General features: G+C 41.0%; 1 protein-coding gene across 4 annotated transcripts in view; it reads left to right on the forward strand.

Moving 5' to 3' along the window:
- Nucleotides 1-12,970: 12,970 nt before the first annotated feature.
- Nucleotides 12,971-13,319, forward strand: part of LOC147371839 (lysozyme C, tracheal isozyme-like) — a 44,434-nt gene continuing 44,085 nt past the window's right edge. For all 4 annotated transcript variants that reach the window (XM_086400037.1, XM_086400038.1, XM_086400039.1 and 1 more), the window contains exon 1: nucleotides 12,971-13,080. The gene's annotated coding sequence lies outside the window, so the exon portion shown is untranslated. The remainder of the gene's footprint in view (nucleotides 13,081-13,319) is intronic.

Here is a 13,319-nt window from a genome sequence, read left to right on the forward strand (position 1 = left end):
TACCACAGCTTTCTTATCCATTCATCTGCTGATGGACATCTAGGTTGCTTCCATGTCCTGGCTATTATAAGCAGTGCTGCGATGAACATTGGGGTACACGTGTCTCTTTCCCTTCTGGTTTCCTAGGCACGTATGCCCAGTAGTGGGATTGTTGGGTCATAAGGCAGTTCTATTTCCAGTTTTTTAAGGAATCTCCACACTCTTCTCTATAGTGGCTGTACTAGTTTGCATTCCTACCAACGGTGTAAGAGGGTTCCCTTTTCTCCACACCATCTCCAGCATTTATTGCTTGTAGACTTTTGGATAGCAGCCATTCTGACTGGCATGAAATGGTACCTCATTGTGGTTTTGATTTGCATTTCTTTGATAGTGAGTGATGTTGAGCATCTTTTCATGTGTTTGTTAGCCATCTGTATGTCTTCTTTGGAGAAATGTCTGTTTAGTTGTTTGGCCCCTTGTTTGATTGGGTCATTTATTTTTCTGGAATGGAGCTGCAGGAGTTGCTTGTATATTTTTGAGATTAGTTCTTTGTCAGTTGCTTCATTTGCTATTATTTTCTCCCAATCTGAAAGCTGTCTTTTCACCTTGCTTATAGTTTCCTTTGTTGTGCAGAAGCTTTTAATTTTAATTAGGTCCCATTTGTTTATTTTTGCTTTTATTTCCAATATTCTGGGAGGTGGGTCCTAGAGGATCCTGCTGTGATGTATGTCGGAGAGTGTTTTGCCTATGTTCTCCTCTAAGAGTTTTATAGTTTCTGGTCTTCCGTTTAGATCTTTAATCCATTTTGAGTTTATTTTTGTGTATGGTGTTAGAAAATATTCTAGTTTTATTATTTTACAAGTAGTTGACCAGTTTTCCCACCACCACTTGTGAAAGAGATTGTCTTTTCTCCATTGTATGTTCTTGCCTCCTTTGTCAATGATAAGGTGTCTATAGGTGCATAGATTTATCTCTGGCCTTCTATTTTGTTCCATTGATCTATATTTTTGTCTTTGTGCCAGTACCATACTGTCTTGATGACTGTGGCTTTGTAGTAGAGCCTGAAGTCAGGCAGGTTGATTCCTCCAGTTCCATTCTTCTTTCTCAAGATTTCTTTAGCTATTTGAGGTTTGTTGTTTTTCCATACAAATTGTGATATTATTTGCTCTAGCTCTGTGAAAAATACTGTTGGTAGCTTTGTAGGGATTGCATTGAATTTATAGATTGCTTTGGGTAGTATACTCATTTTCACTATATCGATTCTTCCAATCCATGAACACAGTATATTTCTCCATCTATTTGTATCGTCTTTGATTTCTTTCACCAGTGTTTTATAGTTTTCTATATATAGGTCTTCTGTTTCCTTAGGTAGATATATTCCTACATATTTTATTCTTTTCGTTGCCATGGTGAATGGAATTGTTTCCTTAATTTCTCTTTCTGTTTTCTCATTATTAGTGTATAAGAATGCAAGAGATTTCTGTGTATTGATTTTATATCCTGTAACTTTACTATATTCACTGATTAGCTCTAGTAATTTTCTGGTGGAGTCTTTAGGGTTTTCTATGTAGAGGATCATGTCATCTGCAAACAGTGAGAGTTTTACTTCTTTTCCAATTTGGATTCCTTTTATTTCTCTTCTTGCTCTGATTGCTGTGGCCAAAACTTCCAAAACTATGTTGAATAGTAGTGATGAGAGTGGGCACCCTTGTCTTGTTCCTGACTTTAGGGGAAATGCTTTCAATTTTTTACCATTGAGGATAATGTTTGCTGTGGGTTTGTCATATATAGCTTTTATTATGTTGAGGTATGTTCCTTCTAGTCCTGCTTTCTGGAGGGTTTTTTTTTTTTTTATCATAAATAGATGTTGAATTTTGTCAAAGGCTTTCTCTGCATCTATTGAGATAATCATATGGTTTTTATTTTTCAATTTGTTAATGTGGTGTATTACATTGATTGATTTGCAGATATTGAAGAATCCTTGCATCCCTGGGATAAAGCCCACTTGGTCATGATGTATGATTTTTTTAATGTGTTGTTGGATTCTGTTTGCTAGAATTTTGTTAAGGATTTTTGCATCTATGTTCATCAGTGATATTGGCCTGTAGTTTTCTTTTTTTTTTTTGGCATCTTTGTCAGGCTTTGGTCTTAGGGTGATGGTGGCCTCATAGAATGAGTTTGGAAGTTTACCTTCCTCTGCAATTTTCTGGAAGAGTTTGAGTAGGATGGATGTTAGCTATTCTCCAAATTTTTGGTAGAATTCAGCTGTGAAGCCGTCTTGTCCTGGGCTTTTGTTTGCTGGGAGATTTCTGATTACAGTTTCAATTTCCATGCTTGTGATGGGTCTGTTAAGATTTTCTATTTCTTCCTGGTTCAGTTTTGGAAAGTTGTACTTTTCTAAGAATTTGTCCATTTCTTCCAAGTTTTCCATTTTATTGGCATATAGTTGCTGATAGTAGTCTCTTATGATCCTTTGTATTTGTGTGTTGTCTGTTGTGATCTCTCCATTTTCATTTCCAATTTTATTGAGTTTAATTTTCTCCCTTTGTTTCTTGATGAGTCTGGCTAATGGTTTGTCAATTTTACTTATCTTCTCGAAGAACCAGCTTTTGGCTTTGTTGATTTTTGCTATGGTGTCTTTTGTTTCTTTTGCGTTTATTTCTGCCCTAACTTTTCTGATTTCTTACCTTCTACTAACCCTGGGGTTCTTAATTTCTTCTTTTTCTAGTTGCTTTAGGTGTAGAGTTAGGTTATTTATTTGACTTTTTTCTTGTTTCTTGAGGTATGCCTGTACTGCTACGAACTTTCCCCTTAGCACTGCTTTTACAGTGTCCCACAGGTTTTGGGTTGTTGTATTTTCATTTTCATTCATTTCTATGCATATTTTGATTTCTTTTTTTATTTCATCTGTGATTTGTTGGTTATTCAGCAGCGTGTTGTTCAGCCTCCATATGTTGGAATTTTTAATAGTTTTTCTCCTGTAACTGAGATCTAATCTTACTGCATTGTGGTCAGAAAAGATGCTTGGAATGATTTCAATTTTTTTTTAATTTACCAAGGCTAGATTTATGGCCCAGGATGTGATCTATCCTGGAGAAGGTTCCATGTGCACTTGAGAAAAAAGGTGAAATTCATTGTTTTGGTGTGAAATGTCCTATAGATATCAATTAGGTCTAACTGGTCTATTGTATCATTTGAAGTTTGTGTCTCCTTGCTAATTTTCTGTTTAGTTGATCTATCCATAGATATGACTGGGGTATTAAAGTCTCCCACTATTATTGTGTTATTGTTAATTTCTATTATTGTGTTATTATCTCCCACTATTATTGTGTTAAAGTGGTAAAGTCTCCCACTATTATTGTGTTATTTCCCCTTTCATACTTGTTAGCATTTGTCTTACATATTGCTGTGTGTCTATGTTGGGTGCATATATATTTATAATTGTTATATCTTCTTCTTGGATTGATCCTTTGATCATTATGTAGTGTCCTTCTTTGTCTCTTTCCCCAGCCTTTGTTTTAAAGTCTATTTTATCTGATATGAGTATTGCTACTCCTGCTTTCTTTTGGTCTTTCTTTGCATGGAATATCTTTTTCCAGCCCTTCACTTTCAGTCTGTATATGTCCCTTGTTTTGAGGTGGGTCTCTTGTAGGGGTCTTGTTTTTGTATCCATTCAGCCAGTCTTTGTCTTTTGGTTGGGGCATTCAACCCATTTACATTTAAGATAATTATTGATAAGTATGATCCCATTGCCATTTACTTTATTGTTTTGGGTTCAAGTTTATACACCCTTTCTGTGTTTCCTGTCTAGAGATCCTTTAGCATTTGTTGGAGAGCTGGTTTGGTGGTGCTGAATTCTCTCAGCTTTTGCTTGTCTGTAAAGCTTTTGATTTCTCCTTCATATTTGAATGAGATCTTTGCTGGGTACAGTAATGTATGCTATAGGTTATTTTCTTTCATCACCTTAAGTATGTCCTGCCATTCCCTCCTGGCCTGAAGAGTTTCTTTTGAAAGATCAGGTGTTATCCTTATGGGAATCCCCTTGTGTATTATTTGTTGTTTTTCCCTTGCTGCTTTTAATATTTGTTCTTTGTGTTTGATCTTTGTTAATTTGATTAATATGTGTCTTGGGGTGTTTCACTTTGGATTTATCCTATTTGGGACTCTCTGGCTTTCTTGGACTTGGGTGATTATATCCTTCCCCATTTTAGGGGAGTTTTCAACTATTATCTCCTCAAGTATTTTCTCATGGTCTTTCTTTTTGTCTTCTTCTTCTGGGACTCCTATGATTCGAATGTTGGGGCATTTAACATTGTCCCAGAGGTTTCTGAGATTATCCTCATTTCTTTTAATTCATTTTTTCTTTTTTCCTCTCTATTTCATTTATTTCTACCATTCTATCTTCTACCTCTTAACCTATCTTAACCTATCTTCTGCCTCCATTATTCTACTCTTGGTTCCCTCCAGAGTGTTTTTGATCTCATTTATTGCATTATTCATTATATATTGACTCTTTTTTATTTCTTCTAGGTCCTTGTTAGGAGAAGGCAATGGCACCCCACTCCAGTACTCTTGCCTGGAGAATCCCATGGACGGAGGAGCCTGGTGGGCTACAGTCCATGGGGTCGCTAAGAGTCAGACACGACTGAGCGACTTCACTTTCACTTCTCACTTTCATGCATTGGAGAAGGAAATGGCAACCCACTCCAGTATTCTTGCCTGGAGAATCCCAGGGACAGGGGAGCCTGGTGGGCTGCCGTCTATGGGGTCACACAGAGTCGGACATGACTGAAGCGACTTAGCAGCAGCAGCAGCAGGTCCTTGTTAAACATTTCTTGCATCTTCTCGATCCTTGTCTCCAGGCTATTTATCTGTAACTCCATTTTGTTTTCAAGATTTTGGATCATTTTCACTATCATTATTAATAATTCTTTATCAGGTAGATTCACCATCTCTTCCTCTTTTGTTTGGTTTAGTGGCCATTTATCCTGTTCCTTTACCTGCTGGGTATTTCTCTGCCTTTTCATCTTGTTTATATTGCTGTATTTGGGGTGGCCTTTCTGTATTCTGGCACTTTGTTGAGTTCTCTTTATTGTGGAGTTTCCTCACTGTGGGTGGGGTTGGTCGGGTGGCTTGTCAAGGTTTCCTGGTTAGGGAAGCTTGTGTCAGTGTTCTGGTGTGTGGAGCTGTATTTCTTCTCTCTGGAGTGCAATGACATGTCCAGTAATGAGTTATGAGATGTCAATGGGTTTGGAGTGACTTTGAGCGGCCTGTATATTGAAGCTCAGGGCTATGTTCTTGTGTTGCTGGAGAATTTGCATGGTATATCTTGCTCTGGAACTTGTTGGCCCTTGGGTGGTGCTTGGTTTCAGTGTAGGTATGGAGGTGTTTGATGAGCTCCTATCAATTAATGTTCCTTGGAGTCAGGAGTTCTCTGGTGTTCTCAGGATTTGGACTTAAGCCTATGGTTTTCAGTCTTATTCTTACAGTAGCCTCAAGACTTCTCCATATCTATACAGCACTGATGATAAAACATCTAGGTTAAAGATGAAAAGTTTCTCCACAATGAGGGACACCAGAGAGGTTCACAGAGTTATATGGAGAAGAGAAGAGGGAGGAGGGGGATAGAGATGACCAGGAGGAGAAGAGGGGGAATCAAAAGGGGCGAGAGCAAGCAGTAATCACTTCCTTATGTGCTCTCCACAGTCTGGACCCCTCAGAGATGTTCACGGAATTACACAGAGAAGAAAAGAGGGAGGAAGGAGACAGAGGTGGCCAGGAGGATAAAGAGGGGAATCAAAAGGAGAGAGACAGATCCATTCAGTAATCAGTTCCCTAAGCGTTCTCCACAGTCTGGAACACACAAAGAGATTCATAGAGTTGGGTAGAGAAGAGAAGGGGGAGGGGGGAGATAGAGGCGACCTGGTGGAGAAAAAGGAGAGTCCAAAGAGGGAAAGAGCAGTCAAGACAGTAATCTCGCTCCCAAGTAAAAATGGGTACTGAAGATTGGGTTCTTAAAGGTACAAAATTGATAACAAATACCAAAAAGCAAAGATTAAAAATCTAGAGTAGAGGTTGGATTCTCAAAAATACAATATTGAAGAAAAAAACAGTCACAAAAATTATAAAATATATATATATATATGAAGTTTGCTTTAAAAAATAGAGTCTTTTTTTTTTTGCAAAGTAATAATAGGTTACAGAAATGAAAATTGAAGGAGTAAAATAGAGGACTTAAAAATTAAAAAAATTTTTTTTTAATTTAAAGAATGATAATAGTAAAAATATACCTAGGACTCTCTCTGGTGTTGTGTTCAGTGTGGGGTCAGTTCATTTTCAGATAGTTCCTTGATCCGGCTTATACTTCTCAAGATCTATAGGCCCCTTCCTATGTAGTGGGTGCAAACTACAGGATTTTAATCTATTGCACCTGTCACTTCCAAGGCGGTTCCCTCTGTTTTAGCTTCTTCTGTTTGCTGGTCTCTTCAGTGTCTAATTTCAGCCTTGACACAAGGGGGCGGTGGTGGACACTCTTTTAGGCTCACTTGTTCAGTTGTGCTGTGGGGAGGGAGGAACACTGCAAACAAATAACACTGGCGTGTGCTCCCAGTGTCTCGGCCACACTGGGTTTGCCCCCGCTCATAGCATGTGTGCTTTCCCTGTCTACACTGCTCAGGCTCTAGGTTGCTCTGCTGGGAACTGTCTGAGGCAGGCCCTGGGTTGAGTGCACTTCCCAGGTCTAAGCCACTCAGGTTCAGGTACTCAGATACTCCACAAAGGCGCAGACTCTGTTGGGCCTGCGTTTTGTGCTCTTCCCAGGTCCAAGCAGCTCAGGTGACCAGGTGCTTGGCGAGCAAGGTCACTGTGACTTGTGGTCACTATGACTTATTGCCTTCCCCATCCCTACCGCTCGGTTTTCTGGGTGTACAACTGGCACACCTTCTCAGGTGTGCCGTGTGTCTCTTCTGGGGAGCTGATCTCTGGCTGCAACCCTTCCGGCAGGTGTCGACCGTCCAGAATCCCAATAAGTCTTGGTTAGCAATGAAGCCTGCTTGCAGTTTGGTAGATGATGCCACTCTGGGGCCGCGATTGCTCCCTTCTGGCTCTGGCTGCCCTCGCCTGCCTGTCACCGGCAAGGGATGGGCCAGTCCGCAGCCGGCTAGCTCTGCTCAGTCCTTTGTTCTGTGAGTGGGCCTGGTGGTGTCTTAGGTTAGGGCTTTTCACGGGATAGCTATCCCACAGTCTGGTTTGCTATCTCAAGTTAGTTCCCTCAGATTGCCCTATGGGCATTCAGGCCTGGTCCTTACTCTAAGCAATGCAGCCCATGCCTCCCTGCCCAGCCCCTGCTTGCTAGTGGCGGACTCGGGGCATCTGCACTGCTTCTCCACTGAGTGTTACCTTTCGGCATGTAATCTGTGGGTTGTAATTATTTATCTATTTATCCTCTCGGTTATGTTGCCCTCTGAGGTTCCAAGGCTTGGCACAGACTTGCCAGTGAGAGTGTTTCCTGGTGTTTGGAAACTTCTCTCTTTTTAAAGACTCCCTTCCTGGGACGGATCTCCATCCCTACCTCTTTTGTCTCTCTTTTTATCTTTTATATTTTTTCCTACCTCCTCTTGAAGACAATGGGCTGCTTTTCTGGGTGCCCGATGTCCTCTGCCAGCATTCAGAAGTTGTTCTGTGGAATTTACTGTGTTCAAATGTTCTTTTGATGAATTTGTTGGGGAGAAAGTGGTCTCCCCGTCTTATTCCTCTGCCATCTTAGGACCGCCTCCCCACTCCAGTATTGTTGTCTGGAGAATCCCACGGACAGAGGAGCCTGGCAGGCTATGGTCCATAGGGTTGCAAAGAGTCGGACATGACTGAAGCAACTTAGCACGCATGCAATCTCCTTATTAGTGATCAGACTGTTCATATTTACTATTTATTCATGATTCAGTCTTGGAAAGTTGTATGTTTCTAAGAATTTATCCATTTCTTCTGTGTTATCCAATTTGTTGACATCTACTTGTTTGTGCTACTCTCTTATGATCCATTGCATATCTGTGGTATTAGTTGTAATATCACCCCAGTCATCTCTGATTTTATTTGAGCCCTTTTTATTCTTGGTGAGTCTAGTTAAAGGTTTGTCAGAGGAGATCTTTTTCACTTTGTTTTCAAAAATCAGGCTGTGGAGCAGGACAAGAAATCATTTGAATGGTAGTGTCAACTCCCCTTCTTAGTCTGAAACTGTGTTTTCCCTGTAAATACAGATATCAGGGATAAGTTTTCTTTTCAGTCTACATGATAATGTCCTGGAGGTCAGAAAGAAAATAATTTCTTCATAACCCAGCTCATTTCCAGGCAGAGTAGGCACTCAGATATATAAGGGAGGGTAAAGTACTTAGATCACAAAGACAGCAGTTTAGTAGAAAGATGTCTTCAAAACCAGATCTTTGAAATCTTGACTTTTTGACTAATTAGCTTTGTGAGCTTGAATAAATGAAGCTGAGGAAAAAACCTAGTCTACAGGGCCCTTTTTATCACAATAAATGCTAATCACAACCATTCTTTGTATTTCACTGCCCTTTGAAGACCTATCAGCATTTCACAGCATGTCACGAAGATCTAGATCTCAGGTCTCACCAGCTGAAGGTGTCATGAAATCTTCCTCTCAAACTGAGATTTAGAACTGTCATCTGCTCTGTGTCCTCCTGAAGCCAGCTCCCATCTCCCATATGTAAATCTTGTCTTATGTAGGAATCCCTAGGCCATCAGTAAAGGTCTCTGCATCAAGCTTTCAGCTTGGGGCCTTACGCTGCTCTTGCCACAACAGACTTCAAGTTATACATATGACTATCCCATTAAACCCATGGTGGGTAGAGAAAGATGAAACAAATACTATATCTCTATGGTGTTTATTTCCACAGGGCAGGGTACAGTCTCAGTGGGAACAGAGAGGGTGCAAATTAGAAAAAATGGATGGAGTAGTCTGTACTTACCCTCACTTTGAGTCTATGCAAATAAACATTCTCCTCTCCCTTGGTGACTTGATATTGTGATAAACCCAAGTACTTGTTTTTCTGATGGTAGTCTGGAAACTTAATGGGTGTCTTTTCACCTCCTGTTTTTCTGCTTGGTGTTCAGAACTTCTAAGAGGCAATCTACTAGGTCTGGGATTGGCAAATTATGGCTTTTTTCTTTTTTTTGGTAAAGTTTTGTTGGAACATAGTCGTGCATATTCATTTGTGTGTTGTCTGTGGCTACTTTTGTACTGAAACAGCCGAATTAAGTATCTGCGATAGAAACATGTCCTGCAAATGTAAAATACTAACTGTTCCTTTAAGAAAAAGTGTGTCAACCCCAGTAGGACTTCACTTCTCATTTAAGGCAGTGGATTATGTGACTGGACATCAAGGCAAGGGACCTCTGAAGGTGAGCTTCAGTTCAGTTCAGTTGCTCAGTTGTGTCTGACTCTTTGTGACCCCATGGACTGCAGTACGCCAGGCTTCCCTGCTCATCACCAACTCCCAGAGCTTCCTCAAACTCATGTCCATTGAGTCGGTGATGCTATCCAACCATCTCATCTTCTGTTGTCCCCTTCTCCTCCTGCCTTCAATCTTTCCCAGCATCAGGGTTTTTTCCAAGAAGTCAGTTCTTCACATCAGGTGGCCAAAGTATTGGAGTTTCAACTTCAGCATCATTCTTCCAATGAATATTTAGGACTCATTTCCTTTAGGATTGACTGGTTGGATCCCCTTGCAGTCGAAGGGACTCTCAAGTGTTCTCCAACACTACAGTTCAAAAGCATCAATTCGTCAATGTTTAGCTTTCTTTATATTCCAACTCTCACATCCATAAATGACTACTGGAAAAACCATAGCCTTGACTAGATGGACCTTTGTTGGCAATGTAATGTCTCTGCTTTTTAATATGCTGTCTAGGTTGGTCATAGTTTTTCTTCCAAGGAGCAAGCATCTTTTAATTTCATGGCTGCAATCACCATCTGCAGTGATTTTGGAGCCCCCCAAAAACAGTCTGTCACATTTCCATTTTTTCCCCATTTATTTGCCATGAAGTGATGGGACTGGATGCCATGATCTTAGTTTTCTTAATGTTGAGCTTTAAGCCAACTCTCCTCTTTCACTTTCATCAAGAGGCTCTTTAGTTCTTCTTCACTTTCTGCCATAACGATGGTGTCATCTGCATATCTGAGGTTATTGATATTTCTTCTGGCAATCTTGATTCCAGCTTGTGCTTCTTCCAGCCCAGTGTTTCTCATGGTGTACTCTGCATATAAGTTAAATAAGCAGGGTGACAATATACAGCCTTGATATACTCCTTTCCAGATTTGGTACCAGTCTGTTGTCCCATGTCCAGTTCTAACTGTTGATTCTTGACATGCATGCAGATTTCTCAGGAGGCAGGTCAGGTGGTCTGGTATTCCCATTGCTTTAAAAATTTTCCACAGTTTGTTGTGATCCACACAAAGGCTTTGGTGTAATCAATAAAGCAGAAGTAGATGTTTTTCTGGAAGTCTCAATGATCCAAAGGATGTTGTCAGTTTGATCTCTGGTTCCTCTGCCTTTACTAAAACCAACTTGAACATCTGGAAGTTCATGGTTCACATACTGTTGAAGCCTGGTTTGGAGAATTTTGAGCATTACTTTGCTGGTGTGTGAGATGAGTGCAATTATGCAGTAGTTTGAGCATTCTTTGGCATTGCCTTTCTTTGGGATTGGAATGAAAACTGACTTTTTTTTAGTCCTGTGGCCACTGCTAAGTTTTCCAAATTTGCTGGCATATTGAGTGCAGCACTTTCGCAGCATCATCTTTTAGGATTTGAAATAGCTCCAGTGGTATTCCATTGCCCCCACTAGCTTTGCTCATAGTGATGCTTCCTAAGGCCCACTTGTCTTCACATTCCAGGATGTCTGGCTCTAGGTGGGTAATCACACTATTGTGGTTCTCTGGGTCATGAAGATCTTTTTTGTATAGTTCTTGTGTGTATTGTAATGTCTCTGCTTTTGAATATGCTATCTAGGTTGGTCATAACTTTCCTTCCAAGGAGTAAGCGTCTTTTAATTTCATGGCTGCAGTCACCATCTGTAGTGATTTTGGAGCCCAGAAAAATAAAGTCTGACACTGTTTCCACTATTTCCCCATCTATTTCCCATGAAGTGATGGGACTGGATGCCATGATCTTCGTTTTCTGAATGTTGAGCTTTAAGCCAACTTTTTCACTCTCCACTTTCACTTTCATCAAGAGACTTTTTAGTTCCTCTTCACTTTCTGCCATAGCATATTCAAAAGCAGAGACATTACTCTGCCAACAAAGGTTCGTCTAGTCAAGGCTATGGTTTTTCCTGTGGTCATGTATGGATGTGAGAGTTGGACTGTGAAGAAGGCTGAGTGCCAACGAATTGATGCTTTTGAACTGTGGTGTTGGAGAATACCCTTAAGAGTCCCTTGGACTGCAAGGAGATCCAAGCAGTCCATTCTGAAGGAGATCAACCCTGGGATTTCTTTGGAAGGAACGATGCTAAAGCTGAAACTCCAGTACTTTGGCCACCTCATGTGAAGAGTTGACTCATTGGAAAAGACTCTGATGCTGGGAAGGATTGGGGGCAGGAGGAGAAGGGGACGACTGAGGATGAGATGGCTGGATGGCATCACTGACTCGATGGACGTGAGTCTGGGTGGACTCCAGGAGTTGGTGATGGACAGGGAGGCCTGGTGTGCTGCGATTCATGGGGTCGCAAAGAGTCGGACATGACTGAGTGACTGATCTGATCTGATCTGATCTGTGTGTGTTGTTACCATCTCTTCTTAATATCATCTGCTTCTGCTGGGTCCATACCATTTATGTCCTTTATTGTGCCCATCTTTGCATGAAATGTTCCCTTGTTATCTTTAGTTTTCTTAAAAAGATCTCTAGTCTTCCCCATTCTGTTGCTTTCCTCTATTTCTTTGCACTGATTCCTGAGGAAGGCTTTCTTATCTATCCTTGCTATTCTTCAGAACTCTGCATTCAAATGGGTATATCTTTCCTTTTCTCCTTTGCCTTTTGCTTCTCTTCTTTACTCAGCTATTTGTAAGGCCTCCTCAGACAACCACTTTGCCTTTTTGTATTTCTTTTTCTTCAGGATGGTCACTGACTCCTGTACAATGTCAGGAACCTCTGTCTATAGTTCTTCAGGCACTCTAGCAGATCTAATCTAAACAAGGCTGTGGTCCATGTGATCAGTTTGATTTGTTTTCTGTGATTGTGATTTTCATTCTGTCTGCCCTCTGATGGATAAGGACAAGAGGTTTATGGAAGCTTTCTGATGGGAGAGACTGACTGAGGGGGAAACTGGGTCTTATTCTCATAGGCAGGGCCATGCTCAGTAAATCTGTAATCCAATTTTCTGTTGATGCACAGGGCTGTGTTCCTTCCCTGTTGTTTGATCTGAGGTTAAACTATGGTGGAGGTAATGAGGATAATGACAACCTCCTACAAGAGGTCCCATGCCCCCGACCCTGCAGCAGGCCACCACTGACCTATGCCTCTGCCAGAGACTCCTGGACACTCTCAGTCTCTTGTCGGGTCACTGCTCCTTTCTTCTGGATCCTGGTGCACACAAGATTTTGTTTGTGCCCTCCCAGAGTCTGTTTCCCTAGTCCTGTGTAAGTTCTGGCAGCTCTATGGTGGGGTTAATGGTGACCTCCTTCAAGAGGGTTTTGCCATACCCAGGTCTGCTGCACCCAGAGTTCCTGCCCATGTAAGGCCACTGTTGACCCATACCTCCACAGGAGACACTCAAACACTCAAAGGCAGGTCTGGCTCAGTCTCTGTGGGTTCTCCTAGTGTGCACAAGGTTTTGTTTGAGCTCTCCGAGCATCTCTGGCAGTATGGGGTTTGATTCTAAACGTGATTTTGCCCCTTCTTGGGGTTTCTCTTTTGCCTTTGCATGTGGGGTATCTTTTTTTGGTGGAATCCAACATTTTCCTGTTGATGGCTGTTCAGCAGCAAGTTGTAATTCTTGACTTCTCGCAGAAGATGAGTGCAAGTCCTTCTATTCCGCCATCTTGGATATTATATGAAGGTGAATTTAGTTTATCTAATTAAAGCTGGTCAAGGTAAGTTTTTCTTTTCTTTTTTTCTTCAAACTGTAAATGCATAAATATTTATCAGGAAGGATTTTATGCATGGTGCTTATCAAAGAGACTGGTCAGCAGGGATACATACATGAGCTTTCCAGGGAGGGACTATAGTACCCCATAGAAACAGCCTGTCTCCAGTACTAGGTGAACGATTTAAGCATTAAACAATTTACAGCAGAAAAAAAACCCCACATCTTGTCAAATTTACTACTCGT

Source organism: Bos grunniens, chromosome 5, assembly GCF_055505025.1.
Source record: "Bos grunniens cultivar Pamir isolate PY7600 chromosome 5, Bosgru_T2T1.0, whole genome shotgun sequence".
In the NCBI taxonomy this organism is placed as follows: domain Eukaryota; kingdom Metazoa; phylum Chordata; class Mammalia; order Artiodactyla; family Bovidae; genus Bos; species Bos grunniens.